The sequence below is a fragment of the Oncorhynchus kisutch genome, linkage group LG3 (genome assembly GCF_002021735.2).
Source record: "Oncorhynchus kisutch isolate 150728-3 linkage group LG3, Okis_V2, whole genome shotgun sequence".
In the NCBI taxonomy this organism is placed as follows: domain Eukaryota; kingdom Metazoa; phylum Chordata; class Actinopteri; order Salmoniformes; family Salmonidae; genus Oncorhynchus; species Oncorhynchus kisutch.
In genome coordinates this window covers 72,160,616-72,174,741 of record NC_034176.2, presented here as the reverse complement: position 1 = coordinate 72,174,741, position 14,126 = coordinate 72,160,616, and positions in this window count along the sequence as shown.

Genomic DNA, 14,126 nt, shown 5'->3' with positions numbered 1-14,126 from the left:
TCACAATCCTTTTTTAACCATTTTCTCTAGGAGACGGGGCATTATGTGGTAAAATAAGTTGATCAGATTGGCTCCTCACAAAACAGCCCAGCTAATCACATGGCAGGCAAAAAGCTGGAAGGAGAAGAGATCTGGAATGTGCCCCCCTTCCCAGCCCCCTTTTCTGCTTTGCCACGGCCCTGGACTTGGCAATAAATTGCTTCGGTAATCAGCTTTTTGAAAAGCTTATTTACTGCTTGTTCTCTGTTTATTGTGGTTCTCAGAATGAAATATAAAATTGGATTTCATTAGATGTGCAATTTTCTATTCTCGTAAAGAAAGGGCGAGAGGGGGGGGAGAGAGAGAGAGAGAGAGAGAGAGAGAGAGAGCACATCACCTTGTTCAGTATAGAGAATGGATCCAGACAGAGTGTATATTATTGTTGATTGAGTCACTCTCTGTTTTGATTCAGTCTCCTGCTCTCACTGGGAACACAGTCCAGAGAGCCAGGAGAGGAAATCCCAGGACTAAAAGGTAGGCAACAGTACTGTATGTATGGTTCTGGGGCAATCTCCTGTGTGTGAAAGCCTCAGACAGACAGTCTGTGAGGGGTGTGAGTGTCTCTGTCTGGCTCTCAGCCTGTATGAATAAAGTGCACCCACAGAATAATTGCGTGCTGATTGACTGAGCACAGCTCTGATGCAACGTTCATTTAACCACAACTGTACTTAACTAATGCACAAACAATGTACTTAATCATATTGGAGTCTTGTGAGTTACACAGCGTTAGTTAGGAGCACTTCTGCACAGACTACTGTGTGAGCCTCCAGGGCTTTTATTTTTTAAATGTTTTAGTCTGGTTCATTTCTGGTCCTATTTGGAGAAATAGCTATACGTCTCAATGGTTCTAGGCCGCAGGAATGAATAGGAGAGGATGCAAACATAAAAAAAAAGACTAGAAACCAAAATTGAGTGGTCAAAACAATTTGTGTGGATGACCAAAATATAATTTTCAGTGAAACATGTTTATTCTGAGTGTTATTTCAAAGGTCTGCAGTAACATCATTCATCATCACAAAGCCGATGTCTATGGTCAATATCCTATGATGTATTACTTTATACATGAGATGGATCATTAAGTAGTATCCAATAGTATGACAATAATAACGGTTTAGTGCAGCCATTCATTTTAAAACAGCACCATCTGCAGGCTAGAGGGAGGTAGCATCACGGTCCTACTGAGGGAGAGACGGAGGACACTGAACAAGTGTCTAGTCCTGCGGATACACCATCCATGGACTACATGACCATGTCACATGCTTCTGACCTCTCAGGACCCTAAAATCAGTAACAGCCTCTTGTTCACCTCAAATGACAAAGGAGATGATTGTGGACTACATGAAAAGGAGGATGACCCTATTCTCATCGATGGGGCTGTAGTAGAACAGGTTGAGAGCTTCAAGTACTTTGGCGTCCATATCACAAACTAACATGGTCCAAGCACACCAAGACAGTGGTGAAGAAGGCACGACAAAACCTATTCACCCTTAGGACACTGAAAAGATTTAGTATGGGTCCTCAGATCCTCAAAAGGTTCTACAGCTGCACCATCGAGAGCATCCTGACGGGTTGCATCACTGCCTGGAATGGCAACTGCTCAGCCTCCGACCGCAAGGAACTACAGAGGGTAGTGCGTATGGCCCAGTACATCACTGGGGCCAAGCTTCCTGCCATCCAGGACCTCTATACCAGGCGGTGTCCGAGGAAGGCGCTAAAAATTGTCAAAGACTCCAGCCAACCTAGTCATAGACTGATCTCTCTGCTACCGCACGGCAAGCGGTAGCGCCTAGGTCCAAGAGGCTTCTAAACAGCTTCTACCCCCAAGCCATTAGACTCCGGGACAGCTAATCAAATGGCTACCCAGACTATTTGCATTGCCCCCCTCCCACCCCATTTTACACTGCTGCTACTCTCTGTTATTATCTATGCATATTCACGTTAATAACTCTAACTAAACAATCTTTTTCATCTTTATTTAACCAGGTAGGCTAGTTGAGAACAAGTTCTCATTTACAACTGCGACCATGCCAAGATAAAGCAAAGCAGTGCGACACAAACAAACGGCCCCCCTGCCCACATTCTTACCCACCCCCCTTCTTTATAATCCTTTAAACATGCTTCATGCAGCTTTCCTGGAAATGTAATTATGTTTACAAGGTGACAAGACTTTCCAATGTTGTATGATTACCTGGGTTGAACATGCTGCCTACTCAGCCAAACTCACACAACAGACCAAAGGCTGGGATTGCAACACCGTCCTCTTTGGCTGAGAGAGTCTGGTCTTTCTATCATGACTGCCACTTATCATCATCTTTACATCAAGTAAGATTGGGGGCAAGAACACAGTCTTTAAAGAGACTTTTCATTTCATGACTCAAATACAAAGCTGTTAATATTTGGGGGGAGTTGAAGGGGGTAGCTGTTTACCCCCCACCTACACAATGCATCTAACTCCCAAAGAGCACTTGAGGAAAACAGGTCAATACAAGCTACAACACACATTTTTAGAGAGAGTTGACATGGCTGTAGGTTTCATTTGCGAGGCTCGTCTCCTCTCAAAAGATCTTGGATGCTTACAAACCTCTCACAAACTCATGACGCCAAACTATGTTGACAGGCAGCTTTTCATTGATCTTTTTTGCCGTCAGTGAAACTTAAAAGCTAATTATAAAGTAATTTCACTTTGAAGCAGATGTGCCTTTCATTTCTAAAAAGACCTGCACACAATATGCATATCTCACTGTTTATATACCCCCAGGTATACAACTAAGAGCCCACTCATAATACCCCCAGAATAGGCATCAGTTACATTGTTGAAAGAGTACAAAGACAGTGAGGAGCCTGTCATTTAGACACAACCAGAATAAGTTAGGCCTAGCCAAACAACACCTACGCTTTACAGTTCAAAGTTTATAACACATTATGTCCAGCAGCTCTCTACAGGCTCAACTTATTTATATTCAGCTATTATTCTGGTGGCAAGTAGCTACAATGAAATCCAAATGAGATCTCGGTAGCACTGACATCATTTTAGCTAGCAGGTACAGGATGACTCCTATATGATTAATTAATTGCGGCAGCCTGCCATCTGTGTTTTAACTGATTAAATAGCTCACAAAGTGGGGTGCATCTTTTGATGTGAACCTTTGGGGAACAGGCTCACTCTTTGTATTTCTACCTTGATGAACCACAACACTCCTGCACTTCCCCCAGCCCTCAATTTCAAAGTCTCTTTAATTTGGGAGGAAAGGACACAATGGCATTTGGGGTGCTTTATAACCCTGCCCATCTCCAGCAGCAGTCTGGGGGCTCTCACTCTCTCTCCTCTTTTTTCATAAAGTGAATGTTTCACACAGGGCCGAGCACAGTGCAGTGAGCAAGCATCCAGCCTTCGGATAAAAATTGATTCCAATAAATTCTCACCTGAGATCCATCACGTAGAAAGGCTTTAAAAGGTCACACATGTAATAAGTTCCTATGGTCTCAGTCACTCCAATAATGGGCCTTTAGTCTGCTGTGGAAGACTGGTATATAGAAATAATTGAGTAATCTGTGGACCATTCAATTCAATAGTGGGACTGGGGGACAGTGCAGGGGCTGGTGGGGTGCTGAGAGGTTGAACTGGGGAGTCACTGTACAGAGTGGGAAACAGTTTGTCCCTGTAAGCCATGCACCTCTATTCCATCTCAGGCAACACCTGTCACGACTTCCGTCGAAGTTGGCTCCCCTGCCTGTTCGGGCGATGCTCGGCGGTCGTCGTCGCAGGCCTACTAGCCGCCACCGATCCCTTTTTCGTTTTCTGTTTGTTTTGTCTTATTAGTTGCACCTGTGTCTATTTGTTTTTGCCTGATGGACTTCCTTATTTAAAGCTAGTATACCCGCCCTTGTTTTGTGCGGGATTATTCTTGTGTTACGTGTGTGTGTTATTAGGTGTGTTCGTGCTCCGGACCTGGTACCCTGTGTTTTGGGCATTGCTTTTGGTGCCATATTAAAGTGCACTTCTTCCTGTGGAACTCTCTGCTCTCTGCGCCTGATTCTTCCCTCACACACCTAGTCCCCCGTGACACCACCACTGAGGATCACTGACATTTAAAGGCTCTCTCAAAGGCCTTAAATGCACTGAATGGTGTCAGTATTTCAGATAAGAAAGAATAAATATTACAACTATTCTCAATACCATTTAGTATTTTAATTAGATATAGAAGTGATATTTTCAAATATTATATTTTTCATGTGAAAAATACAAATGTGATAAACACAAGGGATGGAGACATAAAACCTACATAAACAGATACAACTCCTGTAACTATACAGATATAAAATGTTTAGGGAGCTAACACAAGTAAATGCATATTAACTCCCAAGTGTAATTTGAAATGTAAAATAATAAACAGTTGATAATATGCAATAAAAGTCCCCAGTGAGTTCAGAATCATACAGAATGGCATTTGAATAATAATTTCATAATGCTGCGGCCCAATATGAGCACATGCTCTTAAAGTAAGGCCCCTGCGTGAACCATATCACTCAGCACCCCATCTCTACAGCAATTTCTACAGATTACAGTCCTGAGATAGCTAACTGGCTGAGGACAAGCCACAGTCCCCCAGAATTATGGATTTTAATATAGTGTGTGGAAAACATTGTAAATGTATAATTTATGCTTGATGCATTCCACAGGCAGCAGCCTGTATCCTCTCTAGCTTCTATTATTACCATCCTCAGATGAGCCAGACACTCTGTGGCCTTCTGATTCTGGGAACACGAGGGACAAGCCTGCTGCTTTTGCCAAGCCAATCCAAATGCTTATCACTCAAATGAGCTGGAGCATTCCAACGATTGTTACTGTTTCAAGTAGAGCTAAAAGTAGAAACCTCAGTATTGAATACAGCAATGCTGATTTGTCTGACTTTCCTTATCCTTTTATATTAGTTTGTTCAAATGTTCAACGTATTGTAAAAAAACAAACAGTTGGCATTTAAGTAGCCTGTCTAGTAGCTGAATACTAACACCAGTCAGTTATATAGACAACTACAATCAGTCCACTGTTTGATGCCTTACTGCTTGTTACTTACTTCCATCAGCATACCAATACAGAGCATACTACAACATGATGCGACAGCTCATAACACCATTTTGTTTTCAGCCAAACTCTCCTCTACCCCATCAAGGAAGTTCTCTCCGCACAAAATATGATGTATTTGGAAATATGACTTAAACCAGAACAGATGGCCTAAAAAGTACAACACAGTAACTCAATCTGGATAATGGAAGGCTAACCACAAACTGCTCCGTTCTCATTTCTCTGACTGAGAAACTCTCAGCTGAATTGCCATTTGGACTTTGATGCTCAACCCCTCCATCATAGTGTGTTTCTATGTTCCTCATGCATATTATAAGATGTTTAAAAGGAAAATAGTGTATATTTACTAGACAGGCCTCACAACGTGCCCATAGAGGAGCCATTAGGGCCCAGACAAAAAAGGAAATTGATTGTTATCAAAGATTTCCCCTTCTCAAGAAAGCATCTAGCCATTTCAGGATCACATTTGATGGCTAAAAGCACTGTGCAAAATAAAGAAGCTCTTTCGGCATCACACATTCATGCTGACATGCAGCTTACAAAACAATTACCGCACTTTGTTGCTTTGCCTCAAAACCTGACTAGCCGAGTTCCTGCTTTGGATCTTTCTTCATAAGTGTGAGCACAGTCGTTCCCCTGCCATGCAAGTCCTGTGGCAATTATATGGCTGAATCTATTGACGCTTCCTTCAAGGGATCTCCCATCAACAGCAGATGCATTGCACGTTCCCTAAAGATATACGACAAACTGTCAAGACGAGAGCAGCTTGCTACATGAAAATGAAGCAATTAAAATAATTCTGCATTATGTTTCTGTCGAAGAGTGGCATCTGTTTGTGTGAGATCAGATCTCACCATCATTCACCTAAAACATTGAGACTAGAAATGATTGAGGTTGAAGTCATTGTTTAATACATCATTTAGATGTGCTATATTCAAAAACTTGATGTGACACTGTACCATGCAGTGACTATACAGAATGCGTTGAGACCACTGGAGACATGCCGAACAAGCAAGTCACAGTAAGGTTTTGCAGGAAGCCAAGGAGGTTGAGTGAACCATATACAGTTGAAGTCATAAGTTTACATACATCTTAGCCAAATACATTTAAACTCAGTTTTTAACTATTCCTGACATCTAATCCTAGTAAAAATTCCCTGTCTTAGGTCAGTTAGGATCACCACTTTATTTTAAGAATGTGAAATGTCAGAATAATAGTAGAGAGAATGATTTATTTCAGCTTTGATTTCTTTCATCACATTCCCAGTGGGTCAGAAGTTTACATACACTCAATTAGTATTTGGTAGCATCGACTTTAAATTGTTTAACTTGGGTCAAACGTTTCAGGTAGCCTTCCACAAGCTTCCCACAATAAGTTTGGTGAATTTTGGCCCCTTCCTCCTGACAGAGCTGATGTAACTGAGTCAGGTTTGTAGGCCTCCTTGCTCACACACACTTTTTCAGTTCTGCCCACAAATGTTCTATAGGACAGGGCGTGTGAAGGCCACTCCAATACCTTGACTTTGTTGTCCTTAAGCCATTTTGCCACAACGTTGGAAGTATGTTTGGGGTCATTGTCCATTTCGAAGACCCATTTGCGACCAAGCTTTAACTTCCTGACTGATGTCTTGAGATGTTGCTTCAATATATCCACATAATTTTCCTTTCTCATGATGCCATCTATTTTGTGAAGTGCACCAGTCCCTCCTGCAGAAAAGCACCCCCACAACATGATGCTGCCACCCCTGTGCTTCATGGTTGGGATGGTGTTTTTCGGCTTCCAAGCCTCCCCCTTTTTCCTCCAAACATAACGATGGTCATTATGGCCAAACAGTTTGTTTCATCAGACCAGCAGACATTTCTCCAAAAAGTATGATATTTGTCCCCATGTGCAGTTGCAAACCGTAGTCTGGCTTTTTATGGCGGTTTTGGAGCAGTGGCTTCTTCCTTGCTGAGCAGCCTTTCAGGTTATGTCGATATTGGACTCGTTTTACAGTGGATATAGATACTTTTTTACCTGTTTCCTCCAGCATCTTCATAAGGTCCTTTGCTGTTGTTCTGGGATTGATTTGCACTTTCGCACCAAAGTACACTCATTTCTAGGAGACAGAATGCATCTCCTTCCTTAGCGGTATGACGGCTGCGTGGTACCATGGTGCTTATACTTGTGTACTATTGTTTGTACAGATGAACGTGGTACCTTCAGGCATTTGGAAATTGTTCCCAAGGATGAACCCGACTTGTAGAGGTCTACAAGTTTTTTTCTGAGGTTTTGTCAGATTTTTTTTATTTTCCCATGATGTCAAGCAAAGAGGCACTGAGTTTGAAGGTAGGCCTTGAAATACATCCACAGGTACATCTCCAATTGACTCAAATTATGTCAATTAGCCTATCAGAAGCTTCTAAAGCCATGGCATCATTTTCTGGATTTTCCCAAGCTGTTTAAAGGCACAGTCAACTTAGTGCATGTAAACTTCTGACCCACTGGAATTTTGATACAGATATAAGTGAATAATCTGTCTGTAAACATATTACTTGTGTCATGCACAAAGTAGATGTGCCAAAACTATAGTTTGTTCACAAGACATTTGTGGAGTGGTTGAAAAACGAGTTTTAATGACTACAACCTAAGTGTATGTAAACTTTTGACTTCAACTGTACATCTCGTAATGACAGAATATTGCAGGGCCTGTATTGGATTCTGTTTCTGTATGTTTATGAAAAGATATCCAGTAACAGCCAGACTATTCTCTTATGAGGTCTCCCTAATTATCCACCGAATCAGAATATAGTATTCAACTCCATAAACAGAAAGATTCCACAGTCAATAAAGAACCTCCAGCAGACTGAAACAGTTGATTTGAAGGGAAAGGCATCTGTGTCCATTTAAGGATAGTGTGGCAGTGTGTCTAAATAGGCGAAACACAGAATCTTGAAAATCCCCAACTAGCAGAAAATTGGTTTCTCTGTGGCTGCAATATAGCTGAGGCATTAATATTCAGCCCTTTGGAGGAAATATATTAACCTGGTGGGCCACGTGCTGAAACTCTCTAACCTTTTTGTTGACAGGTTTTATGAACCTAATGCACTTTGTGATGTATAGCATAATAACAGTTTATGACTGTAGGGCCTTGCTCTTAATATCGGCTGGCTGGTGTATCAGGCCAAATTATTGTAATGAGACCAAATTTCCATACAACAGCTAAATGAGTTCATTACTCTAAGTTATATTGGTGAAGTAACCAAAAGAAATTGATGCTTTTATTTGGCCGGAATTGGATTTCAGACATAAATAGAATTAGGTAAACTTGCAGATAGCAAAATGTAATAATTACATTCCAGTTATCGAAAAGGATATCACAATGCCCCCCCACCACTCTTTAATCACTGCTTTCAAACAGAGGTGTACTTTATGCGCTGGGATAATTCCAATTTCCTTGGCCTAAACATGCTGATTGAAATTCAGTGGCATGTCCAAATTGACAGTTGGACATTACACTGTCTGAAAACACTACAGGAATGCACTGTTTCCAATCATGTTAAACTTTTCTTACAGGCTTCCTTCTCAGTCAGATAGTCTTGCATATTTACGATTCAAAGACTGAGTTCGCACTGCACATTGACAAGTTCCCTCTCTAAAATGCCTCAGATTACTGCATGGCTGATGAGGAGTAAGTACATTACCAGGAGACTAGTCTAGCATGGCTCTGAACTTGATGTTTGGGAATATTTGGGCTCCTGTCAAGGCTACAGCACAGATATGATGTACACTACAGCAAGTTATCCCAAATACATATTCCTTATGCAATTTATTCATTGCTTGCTTCACTGGCAAGGTGGAGAGGCTTGTTCCGAGTTTAAAACTGAGCTACAGTTGGATTGGCAGGCGGTCTCTTCGGCCCAATAGTTCATGACTCTGTGCTTCAATACAGTGAGCAGTAAAGGTACACGACAAGGATGTCCCAGCTACCATATATCAAAGTGTGTCTTTACACCATCACCACATTAATATCCCAATACAATGATCATATACTGTGGAATAGATAGAATACCACTTTAAACTGCAGTACAGTATGTAGAGAGAGTTGTTGGAACAGTTCATGTGAATGTGCTTACTAATGCAATGATAGTCAATAGTTCTAGGCCTGTGTAGGTACTGTAGTATATAACAAGGTGCACTGTAGTTACACTGTGCCTTCCTATATATCCACGTGTTCATGTAATACAACAACCATTCAGAAACACTTAGCCTAAAGCTGAACTGAAAGATACATTCCCGTGTTTATCCTATAGATTTATCAAACCCATTAGAAATTACATTCAGTCCTTTCAAGGTTACCTTAACAACATCCTCATCTCTCACAGTAGCCTAGCTGCACTATTCAGTGGTCTGTCCATTCAGTGTGTATCCTCTTCATCAGCTGATTATACTATCTATCAGCCCCAGCTGTCGCTGGCCATTTAAACCTTTGTCAAGTCCTCCATGTAATGCAACCACCTGGAACCCAGTTGATTGCTGTTTTGTAACCAACACCTCCAACATGCCTCACCCTTTCTCAAAATAATATACATGATTTTTTATAAAACCTGAAATCTAAAAATACATGCTGTATAGGAACGCTTTAAAATGAAACATTTGGGTTCAGCCGTGTTGATAAAGGAGGGGGGAAATCATATTAACAAACAAATTGCCATAAAAAAAACATTGTTTAGTTTTTCTCTGTTTACAAAGTTGAAATGAAAGGAGAAAAAACCATGCCAAATGCTTTTCCTCGTTGCCAAGGCACGCACAGGATGCTGGCAGCTACAAAGATTCAATTATACAAAGTGCAGAAAATAATTAGAAAAAATAATAGCACTTGAAAAAAATTGCCCCTCCAGAAATTGCGTAGAACAATAAATCTGTTAATTAGCTCATTAATATTCAATTGGGGTCAGTGGACTTAATGGAACCTTTTTCATGGGCCAAAGAAATGTTTAACACTCAGTTTTCCCTCTGCCGGTTCTTATTATCAACTATGCACAGCCAGGCCTTATCAGTCCTCCAGATGGCGAGGAACAATGCAGCGCCATTATCGTCTTACAGCAGCGTGTGTGCCTTGTAACCGGTGTGTGCCTGGGACAGTGAAGTATAGATACTGAGGCGTTTAGTGTAATTGATATGTGGTATATATCGTATTGTTTAGGCATGTTTGTTTGCTCTGCTGGTATTCAAGGCGAAAGGAGAGGCGAAGATTGATTTTCACTGCAGTCGTTCCTGCTCTCTCCACAGGTCACAGATAAGTTGTCAACGAAGGGCTAGGTCCGGTGTAAAATGCATCAAGGCTAAACTCTCGGCCATTACGGAAGAGAGTGGGTTTCATCTCGACAAAACAGCAGCACAGTGCCTGCCATTTCCTTCTGCTATGAGTCCAATGTTTTTTTTTATTCAACATGTTCAGGGGGCTGAGAAGGGAGCTGTCCAGCCATAGAGAGCAGAACAGTCTTTAGCTTCTTGGTTTTGTTATGCTCCTCTTCAAACCATTCATAGCCAAATGAACAGGACAGTTTTCAGCCTGTCACATTCCATTCCAATAGAAGGTTATTATCTTCTATGCTTTATGTAGGGATAAAACTTGAAATCAAATATTCAAACTGAGTCAAACCAGGCATAGGCTACAGCTGCTTAGAACTCATAGATACAGTACACAAACCAATTAAATAAAATGTATAGGCTCTGACTCAGTTTGGGCAGAAGTTCGTACACATACAGTGCTGCATCACACCTACTTTACAAAATACCCTTAATGATCTACTATTGTTCATCTCATTATCCAGGAAGTAGCCTTGTAGTTTTGTAGACCTTTTGAATGGTGTTCAGCGCAAAAACTTAATAAAAGGCATCAAGCAGAAGTAAATTAATCCAAAAAACTAAATATAATTTTATATATCTGTGTTTTCACTAATTTATAATATAATCATCAAGCCCATTCAAAATTAGGGGACCAGGCTCTGTCGCAGCCGGCCGCAACCGGGAGGTCCATGGGGCGACGCACAATTGGCCTAGCGTCGTCCGGGTTAGGGAGGGTTTGGCCGTTAAGGATATCCTTGTCTCATTGCGCACTAGCGACTCCTGTGGAGTCCGGGCGCAGTGCACGCTGACCAGGTTGCTAGGTGTACGGTGTTTCCTCCGACACATTGGTGCGGCTGGCTTCCGGGTTGGATGTGCACTGTGTTAAGAAGCAGTGTGGCTTGGTTGGGTTGTGTTTCGGAGGATGCATGACTTTCGACCTTCGTCTCTCCCGAGCCCGTACGGGAGTTATAGCGATAAGACAAGATAGTAACTACTAACAATTGGATACCACAAAATTGGGGAGAAAAAGGGGGTAAAAAAATACACTGCTCAAAAAAATAAAGGGAACACTAAAATAACACATCCTAGATCTGAATGAATGAAATATTCTTATGAAATACTTTTTTCTTTACATAGTTGAATGTGCTGACAACAAAATCACACAAAAATGATCAATGGAAATCAAATTTATCAACCCATGGAGGTCTGGATTTGGAGTCACACTCAAAATTAAAGTGGAAAACCACACTACAGGCTTATCCAACTTTGATGTAATGTCCTGATGCTCCTGATGAGGTGGCGGATGGTCTCCTGAGGGATCTCCTCCCAGACCTGGACTAAAGCATCCGCCAACTCCTGGACAGTCTGTGGTGCAACGTGGCGTTGGTGGATGGAGCGAGACATGATGTCCCAGAGGTGCTCAATTGGATTCAGGTCTAGTGAACGGGTTTGCCAGTCCATAGCATCAATGCCCTCCTCTTGCAGGAACTGCTGACACACTCCAGCCACATGAGGTCAAGCATTGTCTTGCATTAGGAGGAACCCAGGGCCAACCGCACCAGCATATGGGCTCACAAGGGGTCTGAGGAATCATCTCGGTACCTAATGGCAGTCAGGCTACCTCTGGCAAGCACATGGAGGGCTGTGCGGCCCCCCAAAGAAATGCCACCCCACACCATGACTGACCCACCGCCAAACCGGTCATGCTGGAGGATGTTGCAGGCAGCAGAACGTTCTTTCCACGGCGTCTCCAGACTGTCACGTCTGTCACATGTGCTCAGTGTGAACCTGCTTTCATCTGTGAAGAGCACAGGGTGCCAGTGGAGAATTTGCCAATCTTGGTGTTCTCTGGCAAATGCCAAACGTCCTGCACGGTGTTGGGCTGTAAACACAACCTCCACCTGTGTACGTCGGGCCCTCATACCACCCTCATGGAGTCTGTTTCTGACCGTTTGAGCAGACACATGCACATTTGTGGCCTGCTGGAGGTCATTTTGCAGGGCTCTGGCAGTGCTCCTCCTGCTCCTCCTTGCACAAAGGCGGAGGTAGCGGTCCTGCTGCTGGGTTGTTGCCCTCCTACGGGCCTCCTCCACGTCTCCTGATGTACTGGCCTGTCTCCTGGTAGCGCCTCCATGCTCTGTACACTACGCTGACAGACACAGCAAACCTTCTTGCCACAGCTCGCATTGATGTTCCATCCTGGATGAGCTGCACTACCTGAGCCACTTGTATGGGTTGTAGACTCCGTCTCATGCTACCACTAGAGTGAAAGCACCACCAGCATTCAAAAGTGACCAAAACATCAGCCAGGAAGCATAGGAACTGAGAAGTGGTCTGTGGTCACCACCTGCAGAACCACTCCTTTATTGGGGGTGTCTTGCTAATTGCCTATAATTTCCACCTGTTGTCTATTCCATTTGCACAACAGCATGTGAAATTTATTGTCAATCAGTGTTGCTTCCTAAGTGGACAGTTTGAGTTCACAGAAGTGTGATTGACTTGGAGTTACATTGTGTTGTTTAAGTGTTCCCTTTATTTTTTTGAGCAGTGTATATATATATATTAGGGGACATGATACGAAAGTAAAGTGGAAGAGGGGGTTACTTTCACAGGGTATAACGTTCTGTAGCCTAACAAACATATGTGCTTTACTACACTGGCTCTTTCCCAGGTATGGCAGCCTGTTCCTATATATATCCATACAGTGGCGAACTACACATGATGGCTCTTATAAGCCAATTGATGAGTACATGAAAGCCAGCTCCCCCAAAAGTCCCTGCAGTACAGCCGGTGTATATTTCATCAGTGTATCTTATATAACCATTTCTTTTTTGATACTCCTTGCATATTGAGCAAAAAGAGGAGAGATCCTCCATGCCGGAGCAAGAAAGAGTCATCTTTATGATCCTATCTCCAACTTCAAAAACAGGGGCTCAATCATGGAATCTTCAGTCACGCCACCAAAAACTGGAGGCGGGTAACCAATCTTTGATTAAGCTTCTCTTAGTGTCACAGAGGTTCTGTGAACTTGCCGGGACCCTGGCTTTGCTCTCACTTATTAAGCTCCTCAAAGATTCAGATTACTTCAAGCCATTTTCACTGGCATACGACTTCAGCCAGCGTCTCACCAGAGAGCAGATTGAGACCAAATCACTCATGCATACACACTTGGCTAGGAAATGGTAAGGTCAAAGACTATGGTAAAGCCAAGTATAATTCATGAAAACATATAGATTAAAAGCCAGGTTGTCACTGTGGGGACATTATTAAAGCAATGATATATACAGTACATAGCTTTTGGTAGGATATCGCTCTCACAGAGAGGAAAACAGGCCACTGAGGTTTTTCATGATCTCTAATTTTTAGAGGAATAAAATCAGCTCAAGCAATCTTATTTTACTGACAGTCAAAGGGGAAATAGCGTTTCTTGCTCAGTGTTTCGTTTTTATCAATATTTCCCACAACACTGTGGATTAACATAGCTTGATTCAAAATATGAACCATGACGGTGTCATTTTCCATTAGCTTATTCCATCTCCTGTATTCATCATTACGTCTACAACTGCTAAATGTCAACCTTTGAAAGTCATCCTCTCCAATCCCATGCAGGGTCTTGCCTCACTGAAAAACAAGGCACAACATAAAAATGAATAGAATGTGTTTCTTTCTCTGG